This window comes from Corvus cornix, chromosome 1A (genome assembly GCF_000738735.6).
Source record: "Corvus cornix cornix isolate S_Up_H32 chromosome 1A, ASM73873v5, whole genome shotgun sequence".
Taxonomy (NCBI): Eukaryota; Metazoa; Chordata; class Aves; order Passeriformes; family Corvidae; genus Corvus; species Corvus cornix.
In genome coordinates, this window is record NC_047057.1 from 9706545 (window position 1) to 9727327 (window position 20783).

The following is a 20783-nucleotide window of genomic DNA, read 5'->3' on the forward strand; positions in this document are numbered from 1 at the left end:
ATTCAAATTTTTTTCAGCCATTACCTCCTCCAGATGTTATTTTCTCTGACATTTTAAAATATACACATAAACCATTTCTAAGCTTTCCCTCAATACAGTATGTTTGAACTCTTCTTAATTAAAGCATCTTAAATAATTGATGTTTAAACAATCTGTGTTTTCTGGATTGAGGCAAAAGTTTTGAAAATCTTATCTGTGATAAATTTTATTGAAAGCTAGCATGAGAATAAAGTGAGTCTCTAAAATTGTTTACTGTGGTGGGTTTGGGTAAAATCACTGTCATTCTCCTTTATGCTTCTGGATTTTGGCTAGAAAAATTAATTTTCTAGGGACCTAAACTAACTGTAAGACCCCATCCTCTCTTAGCACCCTATTTTCCCTCTATATCTGTATATCTCTAGCCTTACAGAGAGAACTTCCAATGCTTTTATTCTAAGTGTAAATTTTCAGATATTATTTTCTCAAAGTGACCAAGGAATCCTGAAATCAATAAAATAATCCTGTCCACACTATGAATACCAAACCAGGTTGGTTGTTCGGTGGTTTTCTGGGTTTTTTAGTTTGCTTTTATTTATTTATTTTTTTAAACACTATGTATATGTTAGTATGAGAACAGATAAAGGGCAGACTGGCTCCAGACAGAGCTGGGCAGGGCAAAAACACTCGCATTTCTTTGTTGGCTCCACATCAGCAACATTGGCCATAGCAGGCAGGAGCTCAGGGAGACTTGATGTCCTGGAGCGAATATCTCAGAAGTCAGAACTCTCTGTACTGGTGCCCAAACCAAGAGGATTTCATCCTGTGTGTGGCATCACTCCAATATGGTTCCCATATGGCTCCAGCATCACAACTTGCTTAAGTTAATCAAAGTCAACCAAAAGGAAATTCCCCCCTTTGCCTCCCTTGTGCCAGCACGAGCACTTGTATGGCTGGGTGGGAAGCCAAGGCACTTCTAGGTAGACAGAGAGTGTTTGGATCAGGGAAACAACCTGTGGGTAAAAAAAATTAAGATAAAATAAAATAAAATAATAAAATAGAAAAAGATGGGGTTTCTGCATTTCAGCTCTGCTTCCACAGCAGAGGTAGAGGCAAAATGAGGGATCAGACTATGGTCAACTTAGAAACAAGCTTTTGCTTATCAGACCTCGTGCATGGAGGACCATGTTGTCTCTTAATTTTCTGTGTGGAGAGAAAAGCTGCCTCCAGACTTCACATACATTATGTGCTTTCCTTTCTCCTATTATCAACTATGTGTGGCTTGTATGTGGAGACTTTTTAGGTAGAATCCAACACTGGAATGATCAGAAGAAAAACAAAGTGAAATTGCTTTAACTGAGGCATTAAGGAAAAAAGTGAAAGCAGTCAGAAGCCAAGAGCTTGAAGGCAATCAGTAACCAGCCAGAGAGCCAGCAGCTTAATTCTGGTTTTTATCTGGCTGTCATGTGCTAGGTTTGCTCAGATAAAGAGAAAGAAGCCATTTCAGTCGATAGCTGTATTAGTCAGTATAACTGTGCTGTAGTAAGGCAAGGGAAGTGAGGTTTCTTTTCACATTGTAAATATAAGGTTGTGGCAAAACTGTGTGATTTTCCAAATGGGTTGTTTCACACACTTGTATAAATCTAACTTTTCGCTTGAGAATGCAAGTTTTGACACATTTTCACAGAATGGTTTCCAAAGTGTATAGAGATGTTGGGTTGGACAGATGTTGTAGGGGTTCCAAGTGAAACAAGCATAGAAACATTATCAACAATTACACAGTAAATACAAAATCCACAAATAACTTCATCCTTTTTGGATCATCTGAACTGATTTCTCTTTCTTTTTTTTTAAAGAAACTTAAAGATATTTTTGTTGATTATTTGTCTTTCAAATACATAAATTACAAAGAAGGATGAAAAACTTAACAAATTAAAAGAGAGACTTTGTAGACAAATGCAGTTTTATACTGAAAGGCACTGAGGTAGTGATAATATATCTCCTTAAACAGCGTGTTTACCTAAGTGTTTTCTATGCAAGGTGAGAGAACTGCCCAGAAACAAAATTCAAAATCTAATGAAATGAAGGGCATACATGGATGACCTCTTCCTGACAGTTTGAAGTAAAAGGTCAGAAGGTCACACAGCAGAGCAGAAGTTAATGAAATGAAACTCAAAAGCACCAAAGCTAATACGGACAGAGATGCAGAGCTTCTCTTGCTGTGTTCAGCCAAGTCAAGCAGCGTAAGTAAGGGTTCAGACCCAATATATATGTAAACTGTAATCAGATTTCATAACATAGTAAAATAATTTCATGTTTCCAAAGAAGGAAAAAAACCCAAACCAACAAAAGAAAAGGAACTGACACCAGAAAACTTTTCTACAGAAGTCCAATTCAGCCTTTTACAAAACACCTTCTTTTTAAGTACACAATATAAAATAAAAATAAATTATTAGAAACATTATCTTGAGCCACCACTGCAATTTTCTTAGATTTCTTGGACACCTATAAAGGTCAGTTTATCTCCATTACTGGGAAAGGAAAATAGAATGTCCAAAAGGCTGTTGGGCACTGGAAAGATGAGGTGTCATAACATGGTAAGTGACAGGATGAAAGCACATCTTTGGTTTATTTTGATATGTACTCCTGACCTGCAACGTAGTGCTTCAACACTTAAAAAAACTCATATTGAATTATCTGCTCACGTGTGCCCGCTGGCCTCTCCAGAACATTTACCCCTTTTCTGGCAAAATATAAACCTTCCCACATTCCTTCTGTAACCCAAAAAACATAATGTGATATTGTCAGAAGCAAAACTTTTTAAATAACCACCACAGATTAAATACACCAAGCCAGTTGAGACCTGCCACAGAGCCAGCTGTGTTTAGCAATTGACAATAAGACAAATTTACTGTGCAGATGCATCATCCCAAAATGTGGTTTTCACCTTTCAAAAAAAACTGTGTTTGATTTAAATTTGTAATTGCAATTTTATTGAGTTTTTGTTTTATCCAGACTACTAGAGGTAACACATAAGGTTTTGTTAGATAAATTAGATAAAAGTTTTCTTAAATACATGAAAGTGTATTTAACCTTCAGTGGCTTGTTGCTCAAAGTAGCTTAACTTCAGTGCACACCATGCTAAAGGAGCAAATATCTTGAAGGCATCTTAGGGATTGAGTGGTTACGTGATTTATTTTCTGAAGGACATTACAGAGACAAGGAAATATCCAAGTAAACCGTTGCAATTTTTGCAGTAGTGTGCAATATATGTCATAGATGAATGAATAATCTTCATGTTATAGAAAACCAAGAGGATTGAGGTTTACTAATATTACTGCAAATGTCAAAAGTTTCCACTTCTTTCAGAAGTTAAAAAAGAAAAAAAAAAGAAAGAGAAAAAACCCAACACAATAAAAGCCAAACAAGAGAGTATTTTCTCAAGGCTTGTCTAATCAGTATTTAATAAAAGTGGAGATTTTAGCCATCCTTTTGGTTAACTATTGGTTTACATTGCAAATGACAGTTGCTGCTTGTTTATATATTATTTTTGCAGGGGAAGGGAAAGAAAACTTTAGGGATGCCATAATTATGCAGAGTTTTAAAAGAGATCTGCAGATCTTTAAATGCCAGTGGTTGAGCTGATTAATGAACACATCTGTAAGTTAAATTCTCAGAGGCTGTTTCCATGCTGGCTGAAGCCAGAAAGTGTTGGAAATCTATTGAGAAGGTATAAGATTCCCAGCTCAAAAGTCCAAGACATACTTACTTGCCTAAGGATCTGAATGGAGTTATTTGAAACCAGATTGCTGCCACCAGTCCATTCATATTCAGAGCTACAGAATTTGCCAGCTTAGGATAGGCTTATTTATGAGATAGAGTCACATTGTGCTCTGTTCAGTCCAAACCACATGATAAGCATAAGGGATAGAGTTGTGGGGTTTTTTCTGTAATATGACCTTAGTCTGCTTTCACTTTGTGTGCAGTCTCATCTCTTACAGCAATCAAGAAATACATGAACACTTCCAGTAGAATAAGGCAGCATGTGACTCCAGCATCCGATTATATTCCTGATGATTAAAGAAAAAAGAGTAATTGAAATTCCAAATGATGCTAGAATCAGAGTAGGGTTGAAAAGACTACTCTACTACAAAGTAGGAGAATGAAAAGCTAACATAATTTCAATAGATAAAGCCAAATTAATAGAATAATACTTTGCATTTTTTGGTAATGGTTTCCTGGCTTTAATAACTTTAGAAATGTTACAGTAAACTTATTTTCCTTTTCAAATAAGCTTTTGGAAAAGTAAGAAGAAAAGACTGTTCTAGTTTAATTGACCTTGTTCTCTTGTTGCACCAAATGCTTTTAGAAGGCAAAGCCAATCTGATGGGAAGGTGGCACACAGGAATTTAGGAATATATTCACACACTTGAATGCCTTATTAATCATAGGTTATCTTATCAAGCACCATTCTCCTTATGAGTCCAATTCAAGTTTTAAGATATGAGCAGCTCAGGAGCCATGAAAATCACAGTGTTTCCTCCAGACGTGGTACTGTGTATTTGATTGAACCAAACCCTTTTAAGTTTCATTTGTATCTAGCTTTGTTCTGGCTACAAACATAATGAGAATACTTTCAGCTCTCAGGCTAAAGCAATTACTGAAGCAAGATTATTTTTATTTCTTTCAAGTGTGTCCTAGCTTGTCATGTGGCCAGGTAAATCCAAAAAGACCAATAAATTAACTAACCATGTGCTTTCCAGTGAGAAGCTTACCTTAACTTACTTCACATTCAAAACTTTTTTTTCACCCTTTCAACCTTTGATGACAATCTCTAAAACTGAAAGAAACCCATCACCCTATTTGTTATTCCCTCAATCATTTAAAAGTGATGCTTACCTGTACTGTCATGGCTTTAGAGAGAGACATAAATTTATCTTAAACAAAAGATAAACCTGAACAAAAAGATATACCTGAATTTATTGTCTGAAGCTCCACACAGGGGTGTCATTGGTCTGAATACCTCTTTTCTAGGACAGGAAATATATACGAAATAAGGAGAAGCTATAACTAATAAAGCATGTCCTTAGACTGAACTTCAGACCTTGGTCTTTGCAGTTGAAAAGCAATTCTACAAGCTCAATTGCCAATAATGTTTCTTACTGGATTTTAAGACAGGATGCTTTGTGTGAATCAGTACTTGACTGGAAGTTCACAGTGCTACTCACCTTGATTCACTCTCATTTTCAACAAGTGAGATATGCTTGTTGAGAGATCGGTAATCTTAAGATTTATGGAAAGAATTTACTATTTCAGATGTTTGGGATTACAAAAAAAAGACCTAATATATATTTAGGAAAAGAAATCAGTGGTCAAAACTATGTTCCTCATACATTCTGAAAAAATGTTCTGAATTTCTTAGGCTTTTTCAGTGTGGTGAAGGGTTAATAGTGAAAGAAATTCTACATTTAATTCACTCACAAAAAGCTCTGGCTAATATAAATGCTTCAATCAAATCATGTTTGTGTTTTGACTAAGGAGCTCGAATTCAAAATTGATTTAACTTCACTAGTTTCTTTGGTCCTTTTGCAGAATTAAATTACTAATTTCATTTACTAAGTGGCACATTTAGTTACCATACAGCCAGATCCTGAAACCATTCCAGAATCTCATACCAGCAGACACGGAGATGCATATTCATTTTGAGACTGGTGCTGATCATTCTTGGCCCAGCTTTCATCCCTTTATTGCTGATGAAAAAAATAAATTATTTAAGTAGATACACTATCCAGGTTTTTATGCTGTATGAGCCTTCAGTATTATGAATTCCTTCCAACTCACCACTAGAGGTATAGATAAGGCATGCCCTTTCATATGACATGAAAAGAAATGATCTTTGTTTCTTTTATTAAATGCTTTTTTTCAATATGTAATTTGCTGAAAAACAAAGTAAAAGATGAATGGGGGAGTTTTTATGCAGTTGATAAAATTAGTTGCCTTTCAACAATTTGTTTTTATATGTGAAATAATTTACACTTTTAGTAAACACTTTTCCCTATTTTCTTCACATCGCTGCTTCCAAGAGTGTTGTTAGAGTTTGAGATTAGAGCAATTCACTATAAAAGTTGAAGATAATTGAGATAACATCTTTAGAAAGACAACCTACGTCTAAATTTATAATGAAGTACGACAAGTTATCAAGGTAATGTGAAGCTGAGGGAAAAGCTAAGATGGAGGCAATACGATAGCTTGAAGAATTGAAAGGTTCTGATGTAAGAAATATTATTGAAACCCAGTGTCTTGTAAAATTATTTAACTGGAGAAAATACAGAAAAAATTTACTTCAATAAAAATATTTCTTCCAAACTAAAATAATCTGGAACACAACAACATTTTCTGGAATTAGTTTAACAGTAGAGAAGATTCAGAGTAAACTGGACAAAAATTACTTTTTTTCCTTCATCGTATTCCAGATATGTCCCTGGGAGGATGGCTCAGCGCTCCCTTTGGTCATTTGGAAGAAGCTGACCTGTTCTAGGTCCCAGAATGGATGTGTTTATGTGAGGAGCAGCAAAGTGAAACAGTTTGTGCAAAAACAGTATTCCCAGAGACTGAGAGAAAATGAAGCTGCCGGACTCAAAGATACTTTAGTCACCTCTTTCATGTATTCAGTGGACTGTCTAGTTGAGCCACCATTTGACTATAAACAGAATAAAACGTATCAAAAGCTTAGATCAAAGACTGTATAAAAGAAAATCTGTAAGGCAGAGCTACTAAATAAAACAAATTCTCTTGACTCAGCCAAACCACCTTTCTTAGCTTGTGTCTGCTAGTAAGTGTGCAAAATCTAAAACACAAGTCAGATGACAGCAAAAATAGGCAAAATGCCCACATAGAAAGGATGTATTGGGGATAACCAATTACACAATGGTTTGATGGTTTGGGGTGATAGTATATGAGTAGAGGAAGGGGATCATTTGGCCAGCTGGAAAGAAATGGAAAGGAAAAGTATGGAAGGGTTTAGGGATGAAGGAAAGAAGAGTTAACATTGAAAAATGTGTAGTTAAATGATTAAAGCTCTTGGATCAGACAACTAAAGTAGGCAGAGGAGTAGTAGTTAAGGTATAAAAAAATCTTCAAGATGCCATTAGCAGCAATCAATCAGTTGTTTCTAGAAATAAATTTTTGTTGGATGGTGTTAATAAGCCTTAAAGTTCAAAAGAAAACCCAGCCACAAAAGGTGTCAGAGTCTGCAAATCTCCTCATTCCTAGATTCTTTTTCACCTTCAGGACAAAGTAATGCCTGTTGCATGGTAGTATGATGTACAGTTCAATATAAACTTCTAGCTCTTTAAACTTCCTGGAAAATTAAAATTGCTCTATGAGTAAGGAAGTATTTTAAGTATTTTTTACTGATTTTTGTTGCTGTTGCTTTAATTTCTTGTGCATATTTTGATGCAGAAACTTTATTTTCTTTTTAGTTTTTAATGGCTTGCTTTCTTTTATTATTTTATTTTTTCTCCTTACTTTATTTCATCAGCACTATGAAGGAGAACAAATCTCTTCAAATGAAAAAATCTTTCTGTGAAGTGCAAAGCAAAAGTTGGCTCACTTTGGAGCTCACTATTCATGAACCACAGAGACTTTCCAAGGTACCTGTCCCAGCTGACTCTCTTTTCAAGCATTAAGCAAAGTCCATAAATTCTATTTCAAAGTTGAAATTTACAATGGACTCCATTCATAAAACTGTCATGATAGGTTTTCTAAGAGCATTTCACACTGATGTGAAAATGCTTCCAAGCTGAATAAAAAGCTGAATAAAAGCTGAATAAAAGCTGAGTGGCTCATACATATCAAAGATTTCTCCTTTATAGACAGATGGTCAACTTGACATTGGACTGAGAGAAGGTGAGGGGAGAAGTGTTAGCTCAGAAGTACCAGACTACAATAAGCTGGTTCATAAGGAGCTGATCCATGCTCTTTGCTGCCTGCTCAGAACCCATTTTAAGAACGTGACCTAACTGCCATCGAATCCACCAGGCTTCAGTAGGAATTGGAACATGCCGTATGTCTGAAAAGGAGCTCTTCTCTGGCATGAAGCAAAACAACTCATGAGTGGGAGTTAAGAGAGAATCGCAAAAGGAAAGAAATTTCTGTCCTATTAAATTTCTTCTTTGCTATTGTAGTCCTATTAAATTTCCTCTTTGCTATTGTATTAAAAAATATAACTCGTTTCATGCCTTGAAAAATGGTTATGTCAGACTGATTCTTAGTTGATAGAAATTGCCACAATTGTGACTCATGTAGATGTACAGTAATTTCTGATTTATTTGTACCAGGATCATTTATGTTAAGTAGAGGAGGAGTTGTATAATGTATAGATTGGGTAGAGATCATCACACAATGGCAGCATTCTAGTTTTCCTTCTGTACTGTTTATTGTTTTATGATTTGTTGTAATGCTAGGTTTAGTTTAGCAGGCCACAGCTTTCCTGAGAGCTCAGCAGAGCTGCTTAGGGCTGTGCAGCCACTGTTGCCCTCTCGTAGTCCATTTCGGACAGCTCCACCGTTTTACTCCAGCAGCTCTCAGCCTTACAACCAGTGATGATGAAGGAGGGAGAAGGGTCTCTCCATAAGGTTTTAAGAGGATCTTTTAATAGTTACATCTTGTCACAGCGATCCCCAGAGGCAGAGAGACCTCGTGCTCTGGGCACAGGGGGGTTTTGTCAGATTGCAGTGGCAGTACATGGGTGGAGTTGGGGTACAGGAACCAATAGGGAGAGCCCGAGGGAGTGGTCAGGGCAAGGGGCAAGGAAAGAGGGAGGGGGGATATGGGATCAGAAAAGCAGTGAATAAACACATCACCACAATGATTAATTTCTAGTCAGTTCCCTGCAAGAGTTTTAAGTCTCCTTTGTCTTAAGCAGAGATCAAAATTTTTGGGAAAAAAAAAATCTGGAAACAGAAGATGCTATAAAATAGTTACAGAAAATGAAAATGAAAAAAGGCACGTAAATATCTGCATTAGACCCCAAATTTCTATTCATGCAAACACAGTGGAAATACAAGACTTCTATAATGTGGTTTACCAAATACAATCAATGTAACTTTAGAAATTCCAGTGTAGATCAAGGTTGTTATTTTTAATCTTCTCTCTGATCAAGTGAAAATAAAGTGTTTACTTCTTTGGTTCACAACTGGAGCTGGGAAAAAACTTGACTTAAACCATTCTAAATAAACTATGACAAAACCCAGTAGCATTATAAATGTTGGGGGGGTTTTCTGTTTAGATACAATCTGTAAACTATATCATTATAGTATTATGAGGATTAAATAAGTATGAGAAATTTCATGAACTATAGCTGTATTAAATTATTCCAAAAGAATGTGAACTTCCCAAGAATGTTCTGTAGGAGTCTGCTGGGTATTATTCATTTGCCAGGCTGTTGGAATTTGAAAAATGGCACCAGGGCCATCGCTTTCTAATGGTAAGACTGGATTATGATTTTTTTTTCCCCCACTTGTGCCTACTCAAATACCCTCTTCTTGAACTCGTCTTGACTTTTTTGGTAAAGATTGCATAAAATCTGTTTTATTTTGGTATATAATAGACTCCCGTCTCTAACGTCAAGTGCAAGTCTTGGAGGAATACAACTTAGTCAGGATTCATACTAGAATACTTAATACTCTTATTTACTTGTGTCTCCTTTGCTCCCCCAGAAAACATTTTCTGGATTTTTCTAAAAAAGGAATTCTATTTCTTATGGAAAGGTTTTGTCCTTACTCTGACAAATAGTGATACAGGCTTTTATTTTATATATTAAGAAAAGTAGGATCAGTATTCTATTCTATTCTAAATTCTATTTTTTACTACTCTATACTGTTCCATTCCAATAGATGAAAAAAAATTTCATAATCATTTTTTCCTAATACATCTTAGACGGCTACTGCTGAATCCAAGAGGAAAGTTACCTTAACAATAAAGAGAAGTATTTTGGTTATGCTCTGTCTATATGATAGACAAGGGAACTAGTGCAAAGACACAAAAGGATAAGAAAAGTACGTGTAGGAAGATTTTTGGAACACATACGACAATGTATGTGTTCTAGACGAGAAAAAAATGCATCTCCTTAAATTGGTGGTGGCTCTTCTCATGGTCCTGAGAGGGTTTTGAAACAGAAATCTCTGTGCACTACACAGAGTTTCAGACTCAGAAGGCCTGAAATTTGTCTATCCTTTTACTCAATATTTTATTTCATGTACAGAACACCTTAAAATTCCTTCAATTCCTTTTAGAAGCATATTTTCCTGTCCTAAATCTTTTTACATTCCCTGAAATTTATAGTGTCTATCACATAATAAGCATTTTGAAATAATGCTGCAGATTAGGCTCTAGGGAGAAATTTGCAAGTTCTTTTTTTTTTCTGTTTTTAATGCAGATGAGTAAGTGTACTTGTATACATGCATCTTATTTACTGTGTTGAGTTAAAATTACATTCTTACAGCAGTTAGAAGAGTGAGAGATCTACTGTTTTCAAGTTGTTTTCTTTAAAATGCAGTATGTTTCCTTCCAGACACAGGACAGATTAGACAGAAAGTTATATTCCATCTTAACAAATACACCCTTACAGATTTTCTCATAAAAAATGCCATTCCTGTTTTTCCTTTAAGGTGAGCATCAATATACAGTTATCTGTCATTTCAATGCATAAACCCTTTTCAGGTGATTTTATGTGCATGGAGAATGTAAGAGATTTTGTTATTCCAAGTAGAGCATCAGTATACCTGGATGTACTTCAATGTTTTGCTGGCAGACTACCTTTAGAGTCTACATAATTTTTCATTGATCACAATGGCTTTGCCTGGATTTTCCAGGGCCATGGACAGACTTTTCCAAGTGGAATATGCACAGTTGCTTTTCCTATAGATTTTCTAACCATTATATCTCCATTTTTCCTCTGATCCATCTACAAAACCAGTCTAAACTTTTGACATTCCTGACTTAACAAGATAATGTAAGTCATGCCAGTTTAAAGTAGTGGCTTTAGCTGTATTCTTACTATTTATCCTTAAACATAGGCTTCAGCTGAACAATGTCGAGAATAAGCTCTCTGCTAGTGCTAGAGTAGGGAGCTGAATTCTGTTCTATTTTACCCTCTTAAATCTAAGGGGAAATGTCCAGCTGAGCCAGGTCTGATTTGTTTGTTTTCGAAATTTGTTTGAATTTGCTCCACGACGAATCTTAATGAATGGATAGGGATGACAAAATTATATTGAAATGTAATGGTACATTTTACATCAAAATATAAAATCTTGTGGATGCACACTGTATGTATCCTGCACAGTTGGAAGCTTTCTTGCCAAGAAATGCTTTGCCTGGTCATTCTGAAATAAGGCACAGTTTATAATGCTCTGTTCCTTATAAGTTTTCAACCAACAATTCCAAACTGTAATTTAGAATACAATGCTACTTTTGTTTAATCTATTGTTTCATTCATTCAAATGCAAAACTTTTCTTCTGAGACCAATATTCTACATAAAAGTCAGACTCCCCTAGAACAACAAATGACAGAAGTAGTTTCCATTCAGCATTACATTAAAGTGAACAGATGTAAATTAGTGGTTAATTGGTCCACAATGAAGTAATATTTCAATTCTTTTTATTTTACTTTTTAGTCCACGAAAGTATTTTATTTTTTTTTTTTCTCATCTCCTTCAGGAAATTAATTTTGAAAACCAAGCGAGAATTCCACTTAATTCTGAGTTCTGATATTCATTCTTTACAGATAAATACAGATCTCATGCAGATGTTTTCCCTCAATAGTCTTTCTCATCCATCATTAACTACAGAAAAAATGGAAACAAATTATAACTCTAACATCACAGTCATAAATCACAGATTATGTTTTAATTGGAAACACATTTATAGATGGATCAACAAAATATCAGAACTATGATTAAATACTAGAGATCTAGAACTCTTCAGCCCAATAATCTGAGGATTTCACACAATGAGATGTCCTAGATTCATTAGAGTTATTCTCAATTATTTCTCCTGCAAATGCAATAGAAAGACTAATGAAAAGTGACTGTACAGAACAGAAACCAAAAGAGATTTGAGAAGATTGAAAAATGAGAACATTAAAGTATGTTTTCTTTAGTCACAACTAAAGATTTAAAGAAATAGTTTTATAAAATTTTCAATTTAGAGTTACATTAAAGTATGTTTTCTTTAGTCACAACTAAAGATTTAAAGAAATAGTTTTATAAAATTTTCAATTTAGAGTTACTACGATGATTTTGGAGACTAAATCCAGTCAACAAAATTTAAGGAGAGGTTTTCAAATCTCCTTTCTGTGTAAACCAAAATGCAACTTTTAACTACTGATGCCTCCACAATTTTTTAAGGATACAAACCCCACAGCTGCATTCACATTGGGCCCTTGTCTTTCTCCTAAATTGATGGGATAACTGAATAGACTGATTCTCTTTGCTATCACGTGTCTTGCCTTGATTGTTTTGATTAAAATGTCTGTTTTAAGAAAAATGTTTATTTTCTAGTCCATTTAACTTTGGATGCCATTTTATTGATTTATAGGTTTCCTAACTGAACTTATAGCAGACATAGATTACTTGATCCTATCAAAGCACATAACTAAGGCTGCGAAATAAAATATTCTCAAATGAGACAAACCTGTATTTCTGTTTTACTTGGATCATCTGTTTTCTCTTGAGAGCCTAGTAAAAAAACAACTTAAAATATTACATTGACCTAAATATCATTGCTATGTATAGGATATATTTTATTTTAAGCTAAAACAATTCCCCTAGCTTAGTTACTTGTTAAAGACTTGAGGTTTGCCAGTATAATTCAGCTGGAAAGAGTGGACTTCCTTCCTTAGATAAGAGCCTGGACCCATATTGTTCATTATTTATATTACAACAGCACTCTGTAATATCACAAAGGCTCTGAGCCTCCTGTGCTAGAGAGCACAAGCCCATTAGAAGATATGGGCTAGATCCAAACAGTTTAGCATTTCATTTAAGAGCTAATAGAATAAATTTAATTAAAAAAAAATAAAATCCAACTGGTCATAAACATAAGAATAATATTTGAAGATTAAGGAGTGGAAGATTTTTCAAGTTCACCACACTGAATTAAATCTGTATTTAGGGAACCCCACAGAAATGGAAGGTACTGGCTCAGCAGGTGGCACTATTCCCTCAAAATCAATATATAGCTTTTTCTTGACAGGTATTTTGGTCATTGAGGTAGTAAAAGTTTTCTGTTGAAGATGTACAAAATTCTTCATAACGTCTCTGTGGTGAACAAAGATACTGTACTTACAGAAAAATACACATAATATTATAACATAAAATACATTTTATATTATAATATAAATACAATATAGTATAATATATAATATTATATATTATAATATAAAATACACACTTGCCAAGTACATAGCAATGTTGGGTAAAAATAATATGGTTTTTTTTTCTTTTTGTACATAACATATATTATTAATTTTTGTTCCTGAATTTGGTGCAAAATACCAATCTTTTTTCCAACTAAAACTTGATATTTCATTTTTTGTTAATGATAATAAAATTTATAAAATAAAGCCCCTTCTGAAGTCAGACAAAAATACATCATTAGGAAATCTTACACCACCTGGTGATATTTTTTTGTAAAAAAAAATTATTTGCAATACAACTTTTTTAAACATACCAACATAAATAGAATAATCTCTCACATTTCTGAATATGTAACATTCTAAAAGTTAATACTCACAAAGCACTTCAAAAAATGAAGTGGCTAAGAAAGTGGGGTAAGTGCTAATAACTGGTACTTGAATGATGTACTTGAATACATCACTGATGGATTCCATTTGCTCCAGTACTGCAGACTTTGCTTAGTTAAGCTTTCTTCAAGTACTTGCATTCAGAATTAGAGTTTGACTTACAAACCAAGCAGTTTGAAGCACCTTTTGTAAACTTCTTTGCAATACCACTGTACAATATTCTTTTTGTAATAGATTCAATTAAACCTTTTTATTATTGAAAATAGCAATGAACTGCATGAGTTTTACAACCAGTGCACGACGTAGTATAAACTGAAAAAGAATGCTAGCTCTATAGCACCAAACTTCATGGGTGCTTTCTAAACCTACAAAAACTTTAAAAATATACCTATTTGTTATAACTCTTTAAGGCTAAAATTCAATGTGTATAATACACCTTCAGATGAACAAAAATTTTATTAGAGTGAAATAATTTATAAAATTATTATAAAATTTTTATTAGAATTAAATAATTTATAATTTAACTAGGCAGATGATTTCAATAGGTAGGCTTTTATTTAAAGCTTTCAAATTATTCAAGAGAGATTTCACAGAAAATATTTTCCATCGTCAACATGTTAATGCTGGTTTTTCTGAATAGAATATCCGCATATCACCGATCATCTCAGAAAAGATTAAAGGTCCTAATTTGGCAGTATATTTCTCTGAAGTGCTTTTAGGAAAATAAAATCACGTGATGTAATAGGAGCAATATTGGAATGCTTGATCCCTTAATTGCAGTTGTTTATTTTTCCATCTTGCAACCCAAGTATTCAGGCACTTTACAGCTTACATGCAGATTTTGCTTGTAAAATGAACCATCACATGTGTAACCTATCACACTAAAAGTGAATGAAGCTTTATGGTAACTTTGAGGGTCTTTTATGACATAGAGAAAAGCCCACAGCTACCCTGGTGTTACAGATTGTTAAGAGTTGCTATTTGAATTCTTCTTAATGGATAACACCCAATAATTGTTTTGCTTTTCACTGTGCCTGCAATCCGATATCTGTAAGAAATCTTAAATCTGAGTCAGCTTAAAATCTTTACTAAAATATTAAAGAAGAGAATGAATAATAAAGCATCCAATGTTTCTAAAAGCCATATGCCCTTATTTTTAATGTCCTAAAGTTCAAGCTATCCCCAGTTTACAATAATATTAACTGCTTGGGTTCAACTTTTGGCTTAACTGTATAAGCAAAGCAAAAAAAAAAGACTATCCACACAGTAACAAAGGTGATGATGATTTCAGAAGTGGTTTCAACTTTAAGTCTGAGAAAAATATGGCTCTATCATTAAAAGAAATTCCTCTGCTGGCACAGAGCTCCTCAGCAGCTGGATCATGGTTGATTCTCAGTGGCTGGCCTTGGCAGAGCAAAAAACTGGCCCCAGTCTACATTTCATATTCAATATGGTGCCTAGAAGTAAGTGAAGGTTCAAAATGCACTTAATGTAGAACACTTGGTTGAAGCTCAGTACTTTCTATTGCAATCCTTTCACAGTAAGTGGTTCCACATATTGAAAGAAAGTAGAACAAAACGGGGTTATTTTAAAAATCCTGTTTCACAGCACTAATTTTTATTTACCTGGTATTTCTAGAAATTGCTGAATGCAGACCATTGTACAATCCCCTTGCTTTTGCAGATTTTTTTTTTTTAATCTCGTTGCTTCATAATTTTTCTGATATTTCTCCATTGAAATAAAAGTAACTTTGCTTCTACCCATGGTTGATAGAAAAGTCTTCTAAGTTATCTAATCTTGTACCTAGGTAATCTGTCATTATCACAGGAATGTCTTCAACAGACGGATGAGCAATGGTTCATTTCACAATTTGGGTCCTGTAATTTTGCTATTTCTTCCAAATTAGAAATGAAAAACAATCACAATATGAAACAAGAATAGAAGCATATTTATATGCACAGTGTGTATCTTGGTTTAGGGTTTTTTTTTTAATTGAAAAGCCATAAAAATTAGATATTTTATTGTTGGGAGCTAGCATATAAACATGTATGTGACATTCTCTATAAAACATATCTGAAAGTACCTATGGTTTAATTTGCACACAATAAATGCTATCTTGTATTAAAAAGCTCATTTAAATTCGAAACACAGGGTTAGTTTCCTATGAAGGAGAGACTGACATAAATTTTTCCACCTGATGAAGCAATTGATCCAGTTCTAATGCTAAACCCTGACTGTCATTCAGTTTCCACTAATTTTGAAAACTAAACCATTTTTTCTTCCAGAAATGAAAAAGGTAGTTAGTTTTTTGGTGGGTTTGTTTGTTTGTTTGGGTTTTTTATTTAGTTTGGTTTGGTTTGGTTTGGTTTTTTGGGTTTTTTTGTGCCTGCTAGACACCTGCAGTAATCTACTCAGAATTTTAAGTAGTAGGCTGCTTAACTTTTCCGATTTTTGAATATGAATATTATAATAAATGATAAGCTGTTGGACTGCAAAGTATACCTATATAATACGCTTCAGAAAATATCTTAAAACATGATTAATATTGATAAAAAGCCAGGAGGAAACTGCCCTGGCTGAAAATATCATCTTGTTGAAAACACACACCTCTTTTTATCACTGTGGACAAAGGTCTTTGCTAAAGTGCATGTAATTTATGCACTGGTCGTAACAAATAGCATGTGGAATTCCATATGCTGTTCTTCATAAAACCTATGCAAACTGCACCTCTGTAGCAGACAGTGGAAACTCTGTTAGAATGAAACGTGCTATGAATGGAGTCCAGTGTTGGAAGGCAGTTCAAAGAAACTTTATCTAAGCAAATTGGAATGGCTGATTTCCTTGCAGTTTTACAGTAATTATTAGGCATATGCCAAGCTTCTCAGGAAAACTTGTAGTAACTTTGAAATGAAGTAACACAAATACTGGCCTCCTCTACTTGGGAAAGTTTAGTAGTATGATAATATTTTTTTTGCATCGTGAACCTTTCTTTAAAACCTCTTTGCACATAATTACTCTTCCCCATAGGCAGAGGCTTTGAATATTCCTAAATTTAAACACTTTTGCTGCCCTATTAACTAAAAAAAAAAAGGCTATCAAATATCCGTCATTAAACATGTTAATAAATCCTATGTAATCATGTACTTCAAAGCCTTAATTCCAAGTACAAGCATGAAAAACAGCATGAACTGCATAAAGAGAATAAAAACTAAGAAGTCCTTTTCTCAGCTAAACTATTATGAGCCATAATTGAATTTATATCTAGGTGCTATTTAATAGTGTTATATAATAGTTCATGTTCAAATGTATTGTAAGAATTAGAAAATTGCCAAAACAGCTTTGCAAAGAAAAATTCAATAGTAATATTTTAATTTCTGCGCTGTGGTGATGGGAGAATGGAGAGTACTTATCCAGTCCCACTTAAGGGCAATGGCAAAGCTGTATTTAGAAGTATTGAATCTAATTCTACATTTCATCAACATGATGTAGTCTCTAAAACCAAGAGCATTTTCAGTATCTGTCTCTCATCTCTCGGAGGATCCATGAGACACATTACCACTTTTGGAGTGCCTGCACATCTTCATTTTTACAATTTTCCCACCTGAACCAAGTAAGAACAAAACAAGGACACAGATTTTTTTTTTTTTTTAATGTGTACAGGAATCACTACTAACCAAGAAAAACCCCAAATACTTCCATACAACCTTATTTGAAAGATTTCAGTGCTTTATCTCATATGAGTTAGATATTTAAAAGATTTGCGAACACTGAAAAATAGTTAGAGAAATGTATTAAAAAAGCTCTTTCCTAGGCCAAGGCTATGGAAACAGCTTACAAAGATCTCAGGAACTCTCCACATATCTTAATTCAAAACTGTGAGGGATTTGTGGGCGTGTGAATGAGGTGGGGGGAAAAAAAAAGAAAAATATGTGTCACCTAAGGTCCATAAATCAGTAACTAAATCTTCCAGCCTAAATAAGAGGAACTCATCTCATCTGTGAATGTCTATAGCTGAGCACATGCAGTCTATGTTACAGTAGTGTCTCTTTGTAGTCTGTAGAGGGAAGTGTCTTACAGTATAATTCAAACATGTCAGGTAAGAAGAATTCCCTTTTTGAAGTTATCTTTTTTTCTCTCCTTTGACCATTTAATGCACACATAATACCTAGCTCAGACATAACCATCTAACTTCTGGATGCTCAAGTCAATTCCTGGGCAGTTGAAACTCTTCTCAAACTGCTCATAGGTTTTACATAACCTCTCTGCTTTCTGCAGTGAATTGTTCTGTCTCTGATAGTCACCCAGCAAATGATAACAATAAATCTGTTTTAAATCTGAAATAGTGCCATGAAAGAATGACTAACATCTGAAGCAGTTTGTAAATAACCCTTAAGAAACACTTCTCCTGTAATCTTCAGCATCAGGTGCTTTCAACACAAGAGGATTTTGGTGGAGGAATCTCTGTATGGTACTGTTGTAAGAAAATGTTGGCTTACCCTTCCTTTTTCACATGAAGAACTCAACTTCAGTAACCTGAAATGTTTTCCAAATGCACTCTATAGGATTTGGATTTATGTTACAATCCTCTCTCATGATTAAGTAATTCTGTCTTGAGTGAACGCAGCACTTCAATATACTCCTTCCTGATACATTATTTGGTTCATGGAAGACCTTTAGTCATAGCTTTACAAAATTGTTTTTTTAATAGAAAACATAAGAAATTATACAATTTTTTCTATACTTTTATAATATATTTTCTAAGTAAGAAACACACTGTGATGGTAACAAGGCAGAACATCTCTGAAGTCAGTAGTATCAATTCATTGTTTCATAGAATTTGACCTCACAGTCACAACACAAAATTTGTAAATCACAATGAGCAAATCCACGCTGTTTGACATGATAGTGCAGCACCCTTTTAGTAGTTACATTGTCTTTAATGCAGATGTTCTGACTCCTAAAATTTAATACCTACTTCAGTTTTCTCTCTGATTTATTCAGGCCCTTTAGATGTAATGCAGCACAGCCCTACTGCAAACACCCACATCTGATAGTACATAAGAAACATTTTATTAAGTCACATAATGTTTGTAGGCAAGCAGGCTAGTCTCTTTAAGAGCCATGTACCTGATAATTCATGCAGTCAACACACAGGCAACAGCTGCTTCTATAAAGATTTAATACTTCATCCTTGTAGAATTTGGATCTCATTGTTCTTAAAAGAAGTTAAAAGCAGAGAAACAGAAAACTGCATAAGTGCAGAAAATAAAAGCATGTGGGTTTTACAAATAACAGATCTTTGTTAGTGAACTTAACACAGACAGTCTTAATTAGTCCAGGCAGAGTTACAAAACCAACATAACCCTTGTGTAGAATTCTTATGGAGAAGACAGAAACTCCATGAATTTTCTCTCTTGATGTATTCTCTAGAGGTTTTCCTGCTTGTTAAAAAAACTATTTTTTCTCTAACTGTACTTTGGCTTTGCTATAAAAGACAGAAAAGCCACCTATACATGGGTTACTGACAAGGTTTTTGCCACATTATAAGATTGAAAATGTCTCTGCTAAGTGTGTGCCTTCAGAACTCTCTGCTTTAGAGACTGCTTCATAACATGAAGACAGATATCCAAAACTACACCAATTTCACAAGCATCAGTTTGCATGACAAAGAAGGTGCAAGAGTCAAGAAAGGGGTAACTATTTCTTCCCAGGACAGCTGTCCCCACATTGCTCTTTCCTGTAAAGGATTCAGAGTAAAGTCAGAATAATAGGTTTTGTAGAACTGTTACTACATTTAAGACCCATCTTCTAGAAGTTTTGTCATCTCCTTCTATTTCTTCTTACTCTAGATAAAAATGATGAGAAATTTCCTTCCACTGAAGCAAAATTTAAATTGAGTTGCAACAGTTCCATCTATATCAAATATAGCAATCACAAAAACTGAAGACCTGTTGTTGAGTTCATAGTATCACATAAGATTAAGAACAGAATATGTGAAACATATTTTGTAGTGTTATCTAGATATAAGATTCCTCGCAGCCAGAACTTTTTGGACAGTGCAGAACATGTTTGCTCACTAGAAAGAATTGTAATGGAAAACCTAATTCCACAGTACCAGCTATCTCAGGTAGGTATTCTTCATTCTGAATTCCATTTCTTCATCACCCCCTCCTGACAAGTTTTTGCAAGACAAGAAAGCTACAATAATGGCAGTCTACATTTGAAGCACTCCTGAGCTCAACGTAACCAATATGTGGTTGCTGATGAAGTGCAATGTCAGCAAATTCATTATCAGTGAATCTCTAATGGGTAGAATACAACAACCTACAGTGTTGTAAGCCCTTGTACAAGTGAAGTCAACTGGGTTTGATTCAACCTAGCTCTTATTTTTATCTACTGCTGTCTACTCAAAAATTTACTGTGGTGCTACATTTCTGCTTTATCAATGGCACGGTCTCTTGCTATTTAAACATACTCTGCAATTATTTTGGATATTACTGCAGGGGTAAGTAGTCTGACATTCTAAAATAGAACTTAATCAGAACATGTGGACTGGAGATTTCAGAAAGTATTCTAGGATCTTTGAAAAAAGAATCCGGACAAATTGTTTCTATCTTTCATCGAAAATGCAGCAAATTGAGATCATCAGCTAACGTAAATCAGGAGAACCCCACTGAATTCGTTAGAGCTCTTCTGGTTCACATCTGCAGACAATCTGCATAATCATGTTGTCACATGTAATAGTTATATTATGTTCTCATGATTCCTCTTTAGCTGGATAGAAATGGCTTTCCTGTCCACAAAAATGTTAATGCCTTTAGAAAATTCCCATTCCATGTTAGGGCAAGCCTAAGACTAAACTTGTATGTATAATATCTTGAAGTTTTTTGGTTGAGATGCAAGTGGCAAATGAAACTGATTTTTGTGGTATTTTCAGACAATCATGACTTTTTTTTTTCTTTTTGGTTGAATGAAATGTTTTCAACTTCTTGAAGAACAAATT